At 37.6% G+C, this 19,196-nt stretch overlaps 2 pseudogenes; both read right to left on the bottom strand.

Moving 5' to 3' along the window:
- Window positions 1-228: 228 nt before the first annotated feature.
- On the bottom strand, window positions 229-1,173 carry LOC140844183 (olfactory receptor 52B4-like; annotated as a pseudogene).
- A 1,937-nt stretch (window positions 1,174-3,110) lies between these two features.
- On the bottom strand, window positions 3,111-4,066 carry LOC140844342 (olfactory receptor 52B4-like; annotated as a pseudogene).
- Between the last annotated feature and the right edge of the window lie 15,130 nt (window positions 4,067-19,196).

Here is a 19,196-nt window from a genome sequence, read left to right as displayed (position 1 = left end):
CAATCTAGTTCTCAGTCCCACGGGTGAGAAAGCTAACTAAGACCCCAAATGCACTGGTGTTCATGACAGACTGGAGGCTCTGGAAGAAACATGCACAAAAATCTCACTAATGCAATGACACTAGAACACCAACACCGGGAGTATCTCACCTGCCGCCAAATACTGGCACTAAAGCTCACTTTAAGCAAAAATTGCTATTAAAAAGCAAGTCAGCTTCCAGTATCAGCATTATTTCCACTTTGTAAACAACACTAGAACCACTTGATCCCGAATCTGTTTGCTCTTGATCCCATAAATGATGGGGTTCAGCATAGGAGGAGCCAGAATGCAGACACTGGCTAGCAGTACATGGATATGGGATGCAATGTTGTGTCCAAACCTCTGAGTAAGGGTAGTAAAGATCCCAGGCCCATAAAAGAGGATGATGACGCAGACATGGGAGCCGCATGTGTTGAGAGCTTTGTGACGAGCATCTTGGGATGGGATGCGGAAGATAGCCCGGAGAATCAGCACATAGGGAAAAAAAATTAGCACAACATCTAAGACCACTGTTGACAATAAGACAAAAAAGCCATACCAGATATTTACTCTAATGTCATCACAGGAAACACGGGCCAAGACAATGTGCTCACAAGCAGGGCATGGAAGAATGTTACTTTTGCAGAAAGTCAATCATTTCAGAAGAAATATGATGGGGAAAATTGTACTATAACTTCTTAAAAGGACAATCAGTCCAATTTCCCCAATCAGTCTATGTGTAAGGATAGTGGTGTATCTCAGTGGGTAGCATATGGCAATGTAGCGGTCAAACGCCATCACCAGCAAGATCCCGGACTCAGACATGAAGGTGGAGTGGATGAAGAAGAGCTGAGTGATGCAGCGACCCAGGGAGATCTCCCCAGCACGGAACCAGAAGATGGCCAGGGCCTGAGGCACTGTGCACGTGGAGAGGACAATGTCTGCTCCGGCCAGCATGCAGAGGAAGAGGTACATGGGTTCATGGAGGCTGCGCTTTGTGAGGATGATGCAGATGAGCAGGCTGTTCCCAAGCAGGGTGATGACATAGGAAATTAGGAAGGGGATGGAAATCCACAGGTGCTGGTTCTCAAGGCCAGGGATGCCCAGCAAGAGGAAGACTGTGAGGCTAACACCCGTGTGGTTTAAGGTAGTCATGCCTGCAGTAGAGGACCTGGAAACTCACTTCCTGTTAGAGACAAGGAGAAAATTCCGTATGTACTCCAAAATTTTCTTTATTGTTACCAAGACCTTTTCACAACTACCTGATTCTATTCCATTCTCATGGTATCAGGACTATATTTTGCCACTTCCATGGTGTATATACTACCATCATGGCCCATTTCAAACTACTAGCATGATGTCACTGTATATCAAGTTTGAAATACACACAACTGCACAATCATATTTTCTGCATCTGTATAAATGGCTCCAGCACACAACTGCTCTATTCTCTCTCCAGCTGGGTCTGTGGCACTCCAAAAAATTTAAAGGTCAAAATATTTTCAGCCTATTTATGCCCCCTAAGATCTAGCCATGAGCAAGTTTTCCCCCTTGAAATGTCACCCCACAGCAATAAAGTTTTACTCACTTACTTCAAATGGATTAATCAGATTAGTGGCAGCAGGGCTTGCAGAGTGACTGGAGCCAGGGAGCTGAGGTTTTATGATTTGCTTGAAGCCCTCAGGGATGACTGTCGTACTGCAGGGGATGCAGACAGAGGGCTGCCTTTCAGCAACACCCTCTCTCCCAACATCTGGATCACATCATTGTGGCTCCCAACCCCGTCCACACATCATTCCTGGACTGTGGGCACATGTGCATTTTTGCAGTTAATAAACTGACAGCATTACTGAACAAAAATTCCTCTTCCCATTTCATGGGAATTCGCATTCATTCTTTCTGTGTTTGAAGTTATTTGAAATTAACATATAAATTAGTTATAAACACTATGACAAATATATTCCTTCACAGGTAAACAAACTTGAAATTAAATATATACCATATGCTTAAAGTCATTAAACTTTGGGATTTATAATAGTGATGTTTTGAATATTTTCATGATATACTTAGCATATTCTTTGTTCTAAAGTCTAGATTGTCTGATATAAGTATTGCAACTCCATGTTTCTATTCAAACTCTATTTTCATGGTCTTTTACCAACATATCAATTTCAGTCTGTGTGTTTCTATAAGTCTGAAGTCTATAAGTCTCTTGAAGGCAGCATATAGATGGGTCTTGTTTTTTAATCTTTTAAGTCAGCCCCTGTCTTTTGAATGGAGCATTTAAGCCATTTTCAATTAAAGTAATTATTGATAGGTTATAATTGCCATTTTGTTAAATGTTTCCCCGTTGTTTGTGATGTTCTTCTCTGATAGTTTCTTCCACTCTTGCTGTGTTCTCTTATATTTTATGACTTTTTTAGTATTGTGGTTGAGTTTCATTTTCTTTGCTCTTTTTGTACCTAATAAAAGCTTTGGTGTGTGATTACCATAGAGTTCTTACATGACATCTTATGAATATGACGAACTATAATAAACTAATAAATTTTGCTGTTTCATGTTTCAAGAAGGAGAAGTAAAAATATACATACATATACATATAATTTATGCTAAATTATAAGAAACAGGTGATTTGTATTCATTTGCTTGAGAAGCAATTATTTGAATATTCAGAGAGCACTGGAGAGAACGGCAGATGAAATGTTCATAAAGGGAATAACCCAAATACAGCTCTTTAAAGCTTAAAACACATCGGAGAAGATTATTTCAGCAACTGTCCATGAGGAACTACTGTCTCCAGGTCCCATCACTCCAATAGCCAATCTTAGGATAAGCAACTAAAAGGGGCAAACTTCTCTAGTCCTTAACTCTCTGATTAGAAAACTAAGCACGAAAAGACACTGCTATCTAATGACTGGTTAGAGGGCTTGAGAGAAACAAGAACCAAAATTGTCCCGACACCACTGCTTTAGAGACAACACCACCTGGAGTTTTAACTGATTTCTCAGCTGTACATTCTCACATCCTGATGCTAAAGCTCACCTCACACATGGAGACAATTATTGAGAAATGTACAATTTTAGTTTCTATCATTATTTTCGTTTTTGCTTTGAAAAGAACACATGGACCACCTGGTTCCAGAGATGTCTGATCTTGATCCCATATCATGGGGTTCAGCATAGGAGGGGTGAGAATGTAGACATTGGCCAGTAGGGCAAGCATATGGGATGATATGTGGTGTCCATACCGCCGAGTGAGGACTGAGGAGACCCCAGGCCCATAAAAGAGGCTAATGACACAGACATGGGAGCCACATGTGTTGAGAGCTTTGTGCCGACCATCGTGGGAAGGAATGCGGAAGACAGCACAAAGAATCAGCACATAAGAAATAAATATTAGCACAGCATCTATGATCCAGGTTGGCAATAGGACAAAAAAGCCACACAAGGTATTTACTGGTATGTCATTACAGGAAACCCGGGCCAGGAAAATGTGCTTACAAGCAGTGCTTGGTAGGATGTTATTTCTGCAGAAAGTCAACCTTTTCAGAAGAAATATAGTGAGAATTATTGTACCATAACTTCTTAGAAGAATAGTCAGTCCAATTTTTCCAGTTTATGTGTAAGGACAGTGGTGTATCTTAGTGGGTAGCATATGGCAATGTAGCAGCAGTCAAACACTATCACCACCAACAGCCCAGATTCAAAGAAGATAACGGAATGAATGAAGAAGAGCTGAGTGATGCAGTGACCCAGGGAGATCTCCCCAGCACGGAACCAGAAGATGGCCAGGGCCTGAGGCACTGTGCACGTGGAGAGGACAATGTCTACTCCAGTCAGCATGCAGAGGAAGAGGTACATGGGCTCATGGAGGCTGCGCTTTGTGAGGATGATGCAGATGAGCAGGCTGTTCCCAAGGAGGGCGATCGCATAAGAAATGAGGAAGGAGATGGAAATCCACATGTGCTGGTCTGCTGGTCCTCAAGGCCAGGAATGCCCAGCAAGCGGAAGACTGCGTGGCTAACACCAATGTGGTTTAAGCAAGTCATGCCTACAGCAGATGACCTTGGACCTTTCTTCCTGCTTACCTACCAGTTGAGATTTCAGACTTACCTGGGTCTTTCCCATAGTTGGTGTGTCAGGAGCATTATAGGGTGATAAAATGAATAAGATGTCATCTGTTTTTTCAGTGAGGTAACAATTTTATAGAGGAGATGGACATTTATGTAGTAACTAAAATAATATATCAAGTGAACATATTAGCACTATAAAAAAAATATGGGAACCTAATAAAATGAGTAATTATATCTATTTTGCTATAGGATGTCTTTGGATGGAAGTGAATTATGTGGAGAATGGGATGAAGTTATTTGGGAGGTTAAGGATAGATGCTTGTCATACAAATACTTATTGCATTTAAAAGTTTGCAATCCACTGTGGTGGTATGATTGCATTATTAAATGGCAGAAAGATAGAAGCAAAATTATTACGGCTCTGATTAGAAATTAAGCAGCTCGGATGCCATCCTGGAAAGAGACATAGTCAACCACCATGAATTTTTTAATTTGAGAGTATTAGATATCATCTACTTTTTGAAAACCAGACAAAGGTCCTCATGTTCTCAAACATATACCTTATGCTAATTACCCTCTGGTTGGGTGATTTACTTTTATTTCTCCCCGCTAAAATTTACCCTACATCAATAGATAACTTACTCAGCTGCTTCATATGCAGTCTTCATAGCCTAGAAGGTGACGATCAAGGAAGACTGAGCACTGGGCACCAGCGAACAGAGATTTTATGCATTTGTCTGAAGACTCCATGGGAGGCTACCCACTTCCCCCTGGGAACCCAGACTTAGAGCAGTATTTTCAGCAACATGCCCTTATTCCATGGGTCAAGTAATTATGGTTCTCTATGTCTGGCAACACCACCCCCTTTTCCACAACTTTATCCCAGGACTGGGTGTACACATATGTTTTTTCTAATGAATATTAATGTCATTACATTAAATATTCCTGGTTCCATATTAATGAGGATTAGGATATCTTAATCCTACTTTAAATCAGCACAAAGTAATTGTCTCTCATTTGTCTAGATTATTTTTAGAACACTTATTCCCTCAATGTTTTTTTGTAATTTTGACAATTTCAAAACGAAATTTGTACCTTATTTTTATATCATTTTATTTTGTAATCTGAAATCATAAACTTTATTCTTAGTATAAGAAAATTTTAAAGTCTTCATTAAAATTGTAATATATTTGATGTATTTATGTGATTCAAGGTATAATGAAGAAATAATCTCGATGGTTCTCTCCTTTGGGAACAAATCTACAATTAATGATCAGTTATCACACTTCCCTATATCTTCTAGCCGGCAAATTATGTCCACCCTTTAAAATATTCTGTTTGATTTTCATTAACTTAGCCAAAGTTAAGTAGCATGTACAATTTATAAAGAAGAGAGTGCTGTGTATGTGTGTATATGTAATGGTACATTGAGATTTGTATTTAAAATGGAGGATTGAACTAACTCAGAAAGACTTCATGTCTATTTAGCTTCCTAATGTATGTATGTAGTATCAAACATATTTATCAAAAATGTTTGATAAAATATTATTTTTCCATTAAATACTATGTTGAGATTATTAAAGCACAGAAAAACTAAATAAATATTGCCATAATTCCAATGGAAATTGCATGTAAATTCAGCCATTGTTAACATTTGGCCACCTCTGCCCCCATCATCTTTCCTGCCATCATTCCTAGTCTAAATTTTACTACACCATGGGAGTAAAATATGAAGAGATCATGAACCTTCATTTCTAAATATTTAGCATGTAACTTCTAAGTACAATTTCTTACATACAGCAGTGCAATGATTAAATTAATGGTATTTAACATTGGCACAATGCTGTAATCTAATTTAACAGTTCTCCCAAAATTCTTTTTCATAGCAATTATTTTTTTTTTTTCAGTTTAAAACTACGTATCTTATTAAGTTGCCATACATTTACTCTCCTTCAATCTGGACCAGTTCTTCAAGCTTTTATTTTCTTTCATGGAATAGCAGTGATAATGACATTTTTACAAAAAAATACAAGACCATGTTTTGCATAATCCTCCTGAATTTGGCTGTATTCCTCATAGTTAGGTTCCAATTATGCATTTTGGGCCAGAATACTACATAAGTGATGTTGGATCCTTCTTGTATCACATCAGCAGGTAACCAATTGAAGTTTGGTCCTGTTATTGGTGATATTAGAGTTAATTAGAAAAAGTGGGTACTTTTAGAATGTGTTCACACCCAAGTAACCATTAATTTAGAATATATTCGTATATGAATCTTATGGTAACTGCAAACCAAAAATATATCACTGATACACAAAAAAGTACAGAAAAGGAATCGAAGCATAATACTAAAAGTCATCAATGAATAGGATTGATAGAAGCAAAGAAGTAAGGAACAGAGAAGAACTACAGAAAAACAATCAGAGAACAATTAACAAAATGACAATAAGTATATACCTATCAATAATTACTCTAAATTACTGATTTAGAGTATTAAATTAAAACATTAAATGGCCTAAATGCTGAAATCAAAACACATAGGGTGACTAAATGGATAAAAAGCAAGATCCATTAATATGCTGCCTACAAGAGACTCACTTTAGACATAAGGGTACACACATATTGAAAGTGAAGGCATAAAAAAATATATATTCCGGCATTTAGGGGTTCAAGGGCGGAGCCAACATGGCGGCATGAGTAGGACAGTGGGAATCTCCTCCCAAAAACATATATATTTTTGAAAATACAACAAATACAACTAATCCTAAAAGAGAGACCAGAAGACACAGGACAACAGCCTGACTACATCGACACGTGCGAGAGCCCAGCACCTGGTGAAAGGGGTAAGATACAAGCCCCGGCGGGCAGAACCCCAGCACACCTTCCCCCAGCTCCCGGAGGGAGGGAGAGGGAGCCCAGGACTGCTAAACACCCAGCCCCAGCCACCCGCACCAGAGCGCAGACACAGTGCATGCGTGGAGGGCTGGAAACTAGGGAAATAGGGCATCAAGACCTCTGAGTGGGTGCCGAAGCTGATGCCCCTGTGACAAAGAAAAGAGAGTGCTTTTTGAAAGTCTTAAAGGGACAGGGATTTAACAGGTAGACAGAAACAACACAGGTCACAGCCCAGTGGCTGGAAATTACAGGGAAAACTGGGTGCACTAACCCCCTGGGCGGCAGCTCTGAGACCCCTCACGGAGGTAAACAGCCAAACAGCCGCCCCCTTCCCCCAGTCCATTACCCCTCCTGGCCCTGCGAAAGCAGAGAAACAGCCTAAGGCAAAACACGCCTACAGAAAGGCAGAAAGGAAAATTCCTACACTTCAGCCAGGCAAGACACAAAGACCCAGCCTACACGCAATTACCCAACACAAGCCACTAGGGGTCGCAGTTGTACCAGTAAAGAAAGGCCAGTAGCAAGTGAAAAGTTTGGCCCTCCCAGCTGAAAGTCAATAGCACCTGTCAACATGAAAAGGCAAAAAAATATGATCCAGAAAAGACTAACCCAGACAGCTTCGGCATCTGCTACATCTTCCCCTGAGAAGGAACCTGGGGAGATAGATTTAGCCAGTCTTCCTGAAAAAGAATTCAAAACAAAAGTCATAACCATGCTGATGGACTTGCAGAGAAATATGCAAGAACTAAGGAAAGAGAATACAGAAATAAAACAAGCTCTGGAAGGACTTCAAAACAGAATAGATAAAATGCAAGAGACCATTAATGGTCTAGAAAACAGAGAACAGAAACACAGAGAAGCTGATGCAGAGAGAGATAAAAGGATCTCCAGGAATGAAAGAATTCTAAGAGAGCTGAGTGACCAAACTAAAAGGAACAATATATGCATTCTAGGGGTACCAGAAGAAGAAGAGAGAGAAAAAGGGATGGAAAGTGTCTTTAAAGAAATAATTGCCAAAAACTTCCCCAAACTAGGGGAAGTAATGGCCTCTCAGACCACAGAGGTACACAGAACTCCCATGACAAGGGATACAAGGAGGGCAACACCAAGACACATAATAATTAAAATGGCAAAGATCAAAGACAAGGACAAAGTATTAAAGGAAGCCAGAGAGAAAAAAAAGGTCACCTAAAAAGGAAAACCCATCAGGCTATCATCAGACTTCTCGACAGAAACACTACAGGCTAGAAGAGAATAGCATGATATACTTAATGCAATGAAACAGAAGGGCCTCGAACCAAGACTACTGTATCCAGCACCAATATCATTTAAATATGAAGGAGGGATTAAACAATTCCCAGACAAGCCAAAGTTGAGGGAATTTGCCTCCCAAAAACAACCTCTTCAGGGCATCTTACAGGGACTGCTCTGGATGGGAGCACTCCTAAAAAGAGCACAGAAAAAAACACCCAACATATGAAGAAGGGAGGAGGAGGAATAAGAAGGGAGAGAAATAAAGAATCATCAGACTGCGTGTATAATAGCTCAACAAGTGAGTTAAGTTAGAAAGTAAGATAGTAAAGAAGCAAACCCTGTACCTTTAGTAACCATAAACTTAAAGCCTGCAATGGCAATAAGTTCATACCTTTCAATAATCACCCTAAATGTAAATGGACTAAATGCACCAATCAAAAGACACAGAGTAATAGAATGGATAAAAAAGCAAGATCGATCCATATGCTGCTTACAAGAGACTCACTTCAAACCCAAAGACATGCACAGACATAAGTCAAAGGATGGAAAAAGATATTTCAGGCAAACAACAAAGAGAAGAAAGCAGGTGTTGCAATTCTGGTATCAGACAAGACAGACTTCAAAATAAAGAAAGTAACAAAAGACAAAGAAGGACATTACATAATGATAAAGGGCTCAGTCCAACAAGAGGATATAAACATTATAAATATATATGCACCCAATACAGGAGCACCAACATACCTGAAACAAATATTAAAAGAACTAAAGGAGGAAATAGAATGCAATGCATTCATTCTAGGAGACTTCAACACACCACTCACTCCAAAGGACAGATCCACCAGACAGAAAATAAGTAAGAACACAGAGGTACTGAACAACACACTAGAACAGATGGACCTAATAGACATCTACAGAACTCTACATCCAAAAGCACCAGGATACACATTCTTCTCAAGTGCACATGGAACATTCTACAGAATAGACCACATACTAGGCCCCAAAAAGAGCCTCAGTAAATTCCAAAAGATTGAAATAATACCAACCAACTTTTCAGACCACAAAGGCATAAAACTAGAAATAAACTGTACAAAGAAAGCAAAAAGGCTCACAAACACATAGAGGCTTAATAACACGCTATTAAATAATCAATGGATCAATGACCAAATCAAAATGGAGATCCAGCAATATATGGAAACAAACGACAACAACACGAAGCCCCAACTTCTGTGGGACACAGCAAAAGCAGTCTTAAGAGGAAGGTACATAGCAATCCAAGCATATTTAAAAAAGGAAGAACAATCCCAAATGAAAGGTCTAATGTCACAATTATCAAAACTGGAAAAAGAAGAACAAATGAGGCCTGAGGTCAGCAGAAGGAGGGACATAATAAAGATCAGAGAAGAAATAAATAAAATTGAGAAGAATAAAACAATAGCAAAAATCAATGAAACCAACAGCTGGTTCTTCTAGAAAAAAAACAAAATAGACAAGCCTCTAGCCAGACTAATTAAGGGGAAAAGAGAGACAACACAAATCAACAGTATCAGAAACGAGAAAGGAAAAATCATGAGGACCCCACAGAAATATAAAGAATTATTAGAGACTACTATGAAAACCTATATGCTAACAAGCTGGGAAACCTAGGAGAAATGGACAACTTCCTAGAAAAATACAACCTTCCAAGACTGACCCAGAATGAAACAGAAAATCTAAACAGACCAATTACCAGCAACGAAATTGAAGCGGTAATCAAAAAACTACCAAAGAACAAAACCCCCGGGAGAGATGGATTTACCTCAGAATTTTATCAGACATACAGGGAAGACATAATACCCATTCTCCTTAAAGTTTTCCAAAAAATAGAAGAGGAGGGGATACTCCCAAACTCATTCTATGAAGCTAACATCACCCTAATACCAAAACCTGGCAAAGACCCCACCAAAAAAGAAAACTACAGACCAATATCCCTGATGAACAAAGATGCAAAAATACTCAACAAAATATTAGCAAACCGAATTCAAAAATACATCAAAAGGATTGTACACCATGACCAAGTGGGATTCATCCCAGGGATACAAGGATGGCACAACATTCGAAAGTCCATCAACATCATCCACCACATCAACAAAGAGAAAGACAAAAAACACATGATCATCTCCATAGATGCTGAAAAAGCATTTGACAAAGTTCAACATCCATTCATGATAAAAACTCTCAGCAAAATGGGAATAGAGGGCAAGTACCTCAACATGATAAACGCCATCTATGGAAAACCCACAGCCAACATTATATTGAACAGCGAGAAGCTGAAAACTTTTCCTCTGAGATCGGGAACAAGAAAGGGATGCCCACTCTCCCCACTGTTATTTAACATAGTACTGGAGGTCCTAGCCACAGCAATCAGACAAAACAAAAAAATACAAGGAATCCAGATTGGTAAAGAAAAAGTTAAACTGTCACAATTTGCAGATGACATGATACTGTACATAAAAAGCCCTAAAGACTCCACTCCAAAACTACTAGAACTGATATCGGAATACAGCAAAGTTGCAGGATACAAAATCAACACCAGAAATCTGTGGCTTTGCTATACACTAACAATGAACCAACAGAAATAGAAATCAGGAAAACAACTCCATTCACAATTGCATCAAAAAAAATAAAATGCCTAGGAATAAACCTAACCAAAGAAGTGAAAGACTTACACTCTGAAAACTACAAGTCACTCTTAAGAGAAATTAAAGGAGACACTAACAGATGGAAACGCATCCCATGCTCATGGCTAGGAAGAATTAATATCATCAAAATGCCATTCTGCCCAAAGCAATATACAGATTTGTTGCACTCCCTATCAAACTACCAGCAACATTCTTCAATGAACAGGAACAAATAATTCAAAAATTCATATGGAACCACCAAAGACCCCGAATAGCCAAAGCACTCCTGAGAAAGAAGAATAAAGTAGGGGGGATCTCACTTCCCAACTTCAAGCTCTATTATAAAGCCATAGTAATCAAGACAATTTGGTACTGGCACAAGAACAGAGCTACAGACCAATGGAAGAGACTAGATAATCCAGACATTAACCCAGACATATATGGTCAATTAATATTTGATAAAGGAGCCATGGACATACAGTGGGGAAATGACAGTCTCTTCAACAGACGGTGCTGGCAAAACTGGACAGCTACATGTAAGAGAATGAAATTGGACCATTGTCTAACCCCATATACAAAAGTAAATTCAAAATGGAACAAAGACCTGAACGATGTCATGAAACCATTAAACTCTTGGAAAAAAACATAGGCAAAAACCTCTTAGACATAAACATGAGTGACCTCTTCTTCAACATATCTCCCCGGGCAAGGAAAACAAGAGCAAAAATGAACAAGTGGGACTATATTAAGCTGAAAAGCTTCTGTACAGCAAAAGACACCATCAATAGAACAAAAAGGAACCCTAAAGTATGGGAGAATATATTTGAAAATGACACATCCGATAAAGGCTTGACATCCAGAATATATGAAGAGCTCACACGCCTCAACAAACAAAAAACAAATAACCCAATTAAAAAATGGGCAGAGGAACTGAACAGACAGTTCTCCAAAAAAGAAATACAGATGGCCAACAGACACATGAAAAGATGCTCCACATCGCTAATTATCAGAGAAATGCAAATTAAAACTACAATGAGGTATCACCTCACACCAGTAAGGATGGCTGCCATCCAAAAGACAAACAACAACAAATGTTCGCGAGGCTGTGGGGAAACGGGAACCCTCCTCCTACACTGCTGCTGGGAATGTAAATTAGTTCAACCATTGTTTGAAAGCAGTATGGAGGTTGCTCAAAATGCTCAAAATAGACTTACCATTTGACCCAGGAATTGCACTCCTAGGAATTTACCCTAAGAATGCAGCACTCCAGTTTGAAAAAGACCACCCCTATGTTTATCACAGCACTATTTACAATAGCCAAGAATTGGAAGCAACCTAAGTGTCCATCAGTAGATGAATGGATAAAGAAGATGTGGTACATATACACAATGGAATACTACTCAGCCATAAGAAGAGGGCAAATCCTACCATTTGCAGCAACATGGATGGAGCTGTAGGGTATTATGCTCAGTGAAATAAGCCAAGCGGAGAAAGAGAAATACCAAATGATTTCACTCATCTGTGGAGTATAAGAACAAAGGAAAAACTGAAGGAACAAAACAGCAGCAAAATCAAAGAACCCAAGAACGGACTAACAGGTACCAAAGCTAAAAGGGACTGGGGAGGATGGGTGGGTAGGGAGGGATGAGGTGGGGAAGAAGATAGGGGGTATTATGATTAGCATGCATAATGTGGGGGTGGGAGAAATGGGGGGCTCTGCAACACAAAGACAAGTAGTGTTTCTACAACATTTTGCTATGCTGATGAACAGTAACTGTAATGGTGTTTCTGGGGGAGACTTCGTATAGGGGAGAGCCTAGTAAACATAATATTCTTCATGTAATTGTAGATTAATGATAAAAAAGAGAAAGAAAAGAGGGATTACTCCCTGATATTATAAAACTAACTGCAAATCAACGATTAATGCATGCTTAACGTAATCTTAATTTTGATCTTGTAAAGGGTGTCAGATGATCAGCTATGGAAGTACATTTTTCTGATAATATTCCTTTCTCTTAAAAAAAAAAGCAGTTACTGTGTGGTGATCTCCAATAGGTTCTTCACAATGGTATAAAGGTCATATCAAAGTGAGGGCAAAGGGTTTGTTTGTGTTTATACAGAGGATCAAAGCCTAATTTGGCTACCCAGAAAATGAACTAAGATACGATATGAAGAAGAACTTCCAACATCAACATCCTTGGGAAGAGTCATTCCAGAAGATGATCATCAAAAAACTTCAACAAAGATCCTGGCACTGTTGCAGTTGTAGCTGCATTCATCCCACCAGTACCTGGACTTGCCATTGGAATGAAGAAGGAGATATCTAAGCTGGCCTGTGCATACAGTAAAACAACAAATTTGACTGGATCTATACTGTCAGAACTCAACCAAGAATTAGGAGAAGTGCAAGTTGCAGTGCTCCAAAATCATCCGACTATAGGCTATCTACTGTTAAAAGAACATATGGGATGTGAACAGTTCCCAGGAATGTGTTGTTTTAATTTGTCTGATTTTTCTCAAACTATTCAAATTCAGTTAGACAATATCCATCATATCATTGATAAGTTTTCACAAATGTCTAGGGTACCTAAATTGTTTTCTTGGTTTCACTGGATATGGCTGGTAATTGTAGGTCTGATTTTGTTATGTAGCTGTATTCCTATTATGATAATGTGTATATGCAATTTAATTAGTAGTTTAAAACCTATACATGCTTATGTTACTCTACAAGAAGATATGTCAAAGAAATAATCAATCCTCCCATGTTTTCTTCCGTCTGCTACCTCTATAGCTTCTCTTCTTCCTTCCTAATTACAACCCTTTAGTAGAATTCATGCCTCATATAGAAAATTACCAAGGAACATAATTTTTCCAAGTGGTAAAGTTACCTCAAGACAAATGCTGGGCATAGAGGCAACAGGGCATAAATCTACAAAGAAGTAAAAATCTAACCTTTTCAAACAATATGGCTTCTCTCTCACTTACCAAATTTACATTTCCCTGTATGGCCCCAGAAGATGACTGGTAAGCCAGAGACGGGTAAGATTCCTCAAGGGAGGAACAATCTAAGACAGGCACAGTCACAAGGGGGCCATCAGTTGAGAAATTGGGGATCAACAGAGGTGAGGCTTAGAACCTCACTCCCCCTGTTTTGAGAGAAATCTTCTGCATCCGTGGATGTTTTGTTGCCCTTGTCTAGCTTGGATTAATACTTAGTCTATAGGCACAGACCTGATCATCTACATTTGCCCTCTTACATCACTAAATTATGTTTTCTACCTTATCTTGCATCTACCTACCACTTCAGCATTTTATTTAAATGATAATAATAAAAATAATAATAATAATAAAAGAGGGAGAAATGTGGGGTTCACATATAAATCTAGTATAAAAATCCAACAAATAATCATATCTGACTTGATTGTTTATAGTTCATGATGCATGATCAAAATGGAAAGTTTCTGTGATATGACTGTCCTTGCACTGTTCACCATGTAGGAACATATTCACTACGTAAGAACATGTTCACCATGTAAGAACTTGTTCGTTATGCTTCAGAGGATTGCAGACTGTTGAGAATTAGGCTCGGGGTTGATTAATGATTGTGCATTCAGTTCCCTATACAGAATTTTATTGTTGTTAACAACCATTTGATCAATAAATATGAGAGATGCGCTCTCAAAAAAAAAATAATAATGCTATGAACAATTATACTCCAACAAATTGGACAACCTAGCAGAAATGCATAAATTCCTAGAAACATAAAATCTACCAATATGGAATTATGAATATATAGAAAACATGAACAGACTGATGACTTGTAAGGACATTGAATCAATAATCACAAAACTCCAAGGAAACAAAATTCCAGGGAGAGCTTCACTGATGAATTCTAAGAAATATTTAAAGAATATCAATCTTGCTCAAACTCTTCCAGAAAATAGAAGTGGAGTAAACACTTCAAAAGTCATTTTATGAATCCAGCATTACCCTGATATCTAACTAGAGAAGAACACCACAAGAAAAGAAAATTATGGGCTAATATCTCTGATTTACATAGATGCAAAAATCCTCAAGAAAATATTTAAAAAACTGAATTTGAAAATACATTAAAAGGATGATTCACCATTAACAATTGGGATTTATTCCAGGGATAAAAGGAGGGTTTAATATATTAAAATCAATTAATGTGATACACATTAACAAAAGGAAATAAGCCATGTATCATTTTAAAAGATGCAGAAAAAACATTTGACAAAATACATCATTTCATGATAAAACGTCTCAATAAAGTGGGTTTAGGGAGAACATGCCTCAACATAATAAAGGCTGTATATGTATATGACATACCCATAGCTAACATCATACTAACTGGTGAAGAGCTGGAAGCTTTTCCTGGAAGGTCAAGAAAAAGACAAGGATGCTCAGTGTCACCACTTTTATTCAACATAGTACTGGAAATCCTAGCTACAACAATCAATAAAGAAAATTAGATAAAAAGGCATCAAAATTTGTAAAGAAAAAGGAAAATTGTCACTATGTGTAGATGACATGATAGAAAGAAATAAAATTGTCACTGTTTGCAGATGACATGACACTGTATATGGAAAACCCTACAGACTCCAACACAAAACTATTAGGACTAATAAATTAATTCAATAAAGGCACAGGATACAAAATCATACACAGAATTCTGCTGTCTATATATTAAGAGTAAGGTAGCAGAAGGAGAACTTAAGAAAAGAATTCCATTTACAATGGTATCAAAAAGAATGAAATACCTAGGAATAAATTTAAACAAAGATGGGAAAGATTTGTATTCTGAAAACTGTAAGATTATGATAAAAGAAATTGGAGATGAAACAAATAATGGAAATAAAGACCATGTTCATGGATTAGAGGTATTAATATTGTTAAAATGTCCATACTACCCAAAGAAATCTACTGATTTAATGCAATCCCTATCAAAATACCCAGTGACATTTTTCACAGAACTAGAACAAAGAATTCTAAAATGTATGGGGCCAAAAAAGACTGAATAGCCAAAGCAGTCTTGAGAGAGAAGAACAAAGCTGATGTTATCACACTCCCTGATTTCAAACTATACTACAGAGCTACAGTAATCAATATAGCATGGTACTGGCACAAATATAGATACATAGGCCGGTGGAACAGAATAGAGAGCCCAAAAACAACTCCATGCATATATGGTCAATTTATCAGTTAAAAAGGAGGCAAGATATACAATGAGGAAAAGATGGGCTCTCCAATAAAAGTTGGGGAAACTGGACAGCTGTATTCAAAAGAATAAAACTGGGACACTGTGTATGTGGGACACACATACACAACTTCAAAATGATTAAAGACTTGAACATAAGCCTGGAAACCACAGAACTCATACAAGAAAACATAAACAGTAAACTCTGGGGCCTCAGCCTTGCAAATTTCTTTTTAGATGTGTCCCTCCAGCCAGGGGAAGCAAAGCAAAACAAATAAAGTGAGAGTACATTAAATGAAAAAACTTCTGCACATTGAAGGAAACCACTAACAAAATGAAAGGGCAACCTACTGAATGAAAGTATTTGCAAATGATATATATCTAATAAAGGGTTAATATCCAAAATATATAAAGAACTCATACAACTCACCAAAACACCAAATGGTCCAATTTAAAAATGGGCAGAGGATCTGAATAGACATTTTTCCAAAGAAGACTTATAGTTGGCCACCAGGCATATGAAAAGGTGCTCAATATCATTAAACATCAAGAAATGAAAATCAAAACCTCAGTGAGATATCACCTCATAGTTGTTAGAGTGACAATTATAAAAAAGACACGAAGCAACACTTGTTCATTGTTTGTGAGGATTTGGAGAAAAGGGAACCCTTGTACACTGTTTGTGGAATGTAAATTTGTGTAAGTCACTGTGGAAAACAGAACAGAGCTTCCTCAAAAAATTCAAAATAGAACTACTCTATAATCCAGTCATTCCAATTCTGGGTATTTACCTGAAGAAAAGAGAACACTAATTTGAAGAGATGAATGTGTCCTTCATCTTGTTCATTGCAGCATTATTTACAACACCCAAGATATGGAAACAATCTAAGTGTCTACCTGTGAATGAAAGGATAAAGAAAATATATACATACAATGGAATATTATTTGGCCATAAAAAAGAATGCTATCTTGCCATTTGCAGCAACATGGATCGACCTTGAAAGCCTTGCTCTAAGTGAAATGAGTCAGAGAAAGATAAATACCTCATGATCTCATTTACACATGGAACAACAACAAAAAATCACCCAAAAAAACCCAGGTTCTAGATACAGAGAACAATTTAGTGGTTGTCAGAGGTGTTGGGGGAGGGTGGGCAAAATGGGTGAAGGGGATCAAAAGTTACAAAATTCCAGTTATAAAATGATGTGTTGGGATATAATCGTAGCATTGTTAGTGTTGTTTATAATAATGTATTGCATATTTGAAAGTTGCTAAGAAAATAGCTCTTAAAAGTCCTCATCACACAAAACATTTTTTGTAATTATGAATGGTGTGAAAAGTTAACTATACCTATTTTGTTGATCATTTTCCAATATATACAAGTATTGAATAATTATGTTGTATACCTGAAACTATTATTATGAAAAAAAAATTTTAAGTTCAATTTACCTGTATAGTCTTCCTACTCAAATTCTATAATCTCACTATAATAATAAAAAGAATAAAAGACAGATCTCAACAGAGAGACATGTTAACAAGATATTTAGACAATATTGATTAAAACTGAAGAATATCAAAAACAAGAAAGGTCAGAGAGATGGTCATAGCCAAGAGCAGCCTAAAGAGAAATGTCTTCTAAATGAAACGTAGTATCTTAAATAGGATCTTGGAAGAGAAACAGGATATCAGGTAAAATCTAAGGAAGTGTGAATAAAGGATGGATAAGTTAGATTATAATAACTTATCAATATTGTTTCATTAATCATACCAAACATAATAAAGGTAAGAAAATAGGGGAAACTGTTTTGTTAACAACTGCCTACTATTTAATATTTCTTAAAATATGAAATTGTTCTAGAAAGTAAATTTATAAAAGAAATACTTTGTATATTAATTTTCAAGTTATATGTTTGGATTGATACTGGTATTAAAAATCCTCTAAGAACTTCTAATAGAATTACCACAGAACCTCACATCAGGTAGGATGGCCACTTTCCAAAAGACAAGAAACAACAAATGCTGGCGAGGATGTGAAGAAAACAGAACTCTCCTACACTGTTAGTGCGAATGTCAATTGGTGAAACTGTCATGGGAAGCAATATGGAGGGTCCTCAAAAACTAAAAATAGAAATACCATTTGACCCAGTAATTCCACTCCTAGGAATTTGCCTGAAGAAAACAAGATCCCTGATTCAAAAAGACATATGCACCTCTATATTTATTGCTGCATTATTTACGATAGCCAAGATATGGAAGCAAACTAAATGCCCATCCATACATGAATGAATAAAGATGTGGTACATACACACAATTTAATATTACTCAGCCACAAAAAGGAAAGAAATCCTGTCATTTGCAACAAAATGGATGGATCTAGAGGGTATTCTGCTGAGTGAAATAAATCAGGCAGAGAAAGGCAAATACCAAATGATTTCACTCATTTGGTGGAATATAAAAACTAAGTGAGATAGAAGGAACAAAAAACACAGTAGACTCATAGACAGTGAGAAGGGACTAGGGGTTACCAAAGGGGGAGGAGGGTTGCTTGGGGGGGGGTGGGAGAAGGGTGTTAAGGGACACTATAATTCTCAATCATAACAAAGTAGGTCACTGGGATGGTAGTAAAGCATGGAGGATACAATTAATGACTTCATAACATCTTACTATGTTGATAGTCACTGCAGTACAAGGGGTGAGGACTTGATAAACATGGGTGAATGCTGAACCACTGTTTTGATATGTGAAACCATCATAAGATAGTACATCAATGATAATTTTAAAAAAAGAATTACCATAGATTCCTTTTCATGTAGAATAAATCTTTAAAAACCATGAATCCATATTAACTGTAAGCATTTATATTCTCATTGCAATAAAATAGGCCTGTAACAAGACTTGCTTGGTGGTAGATGGTTTTTGTATCTGAGCATCTTGAGAGAAGCAAGAGAGAAATGGAGCAGGAAGAAGTGAGGGGGTGGTTAACAGTATTACAGCCCCAGCCCATAATAGGAAGAAAGCAGGGTTGGTGGAGAGAGCACTGTCCCTGGAGTCCTGGTGTAAGTGTTTCCCTCAGGGGTACACT

The sequence above is a fragment of the Manis javanica genome, chromosome 11 (assembly GCF_040802235.1).
Source record: "Manis javanica isolate MJ-LG chromosome 11, MJ_LKY, whole genome shotgun sequence".
Classification (NCBI taxonomy): Eukaryota; Metazoa; Chordata; class Mammalia; order Pholidota; family Manidae; genus Manis; species Manis javanica.
The sequence above is the reverse complement of the archived record's forward strand: the minus strand, read 5'-3'. Positions and strand labels throughout refer to the sequence as shown.